This window comes from Sinocyclocheilus rhinocerous, unplaced genomic scaffold (genome assembly GCF_001515625.1).
Source record: "Sinocyclocheilus rhinocerous isolate Xijiao unplaced genomic scaffold, SAMN03320098_v1.1 scaffold1386, whole genome shotgun sequence".
NCBI lineage: Eukaryota > Metazoa > Chordata > Actinopteri > Cypriniformes > Cyprinidae > Sinocyclocheilus > Sinocyclocheilus rhinocerous.
The window spans coordinates 160,583-160,918 of record NW_015660628.1 but is presented as its reverse complement, the minus strand read 5'-3'; positions in this window follow the sequence as shown (position 1 = coordinate 160,918).

Below are 336 nucleotides of genomic sequence, written 5' to 3'. Positions count from 1 at the left end.
TACAATCCAATGCTGAAATATATATATATATATATATATATATATATATATAGCCTAACTGAAATTCACGAAGAACTATATTAAAATAAAGCAACACCCAGACTGTACAACTGTAATTGAAGTTGATGCAATATTCTTAATAATTCTAATAATATTTAATAGTATTTTAGTACTAATAATAGTACTATTATTACTATTATTTAAAAAAATAATTAAATATTAAATTAACAATCACAATGTTGTATGTTACAATCCAATGCTGAAATTCAAAAATAAATAAATAAACATATACGAAGAATTATATTAAACAACTGTAACTGAAGTAGTGTTTTGTCA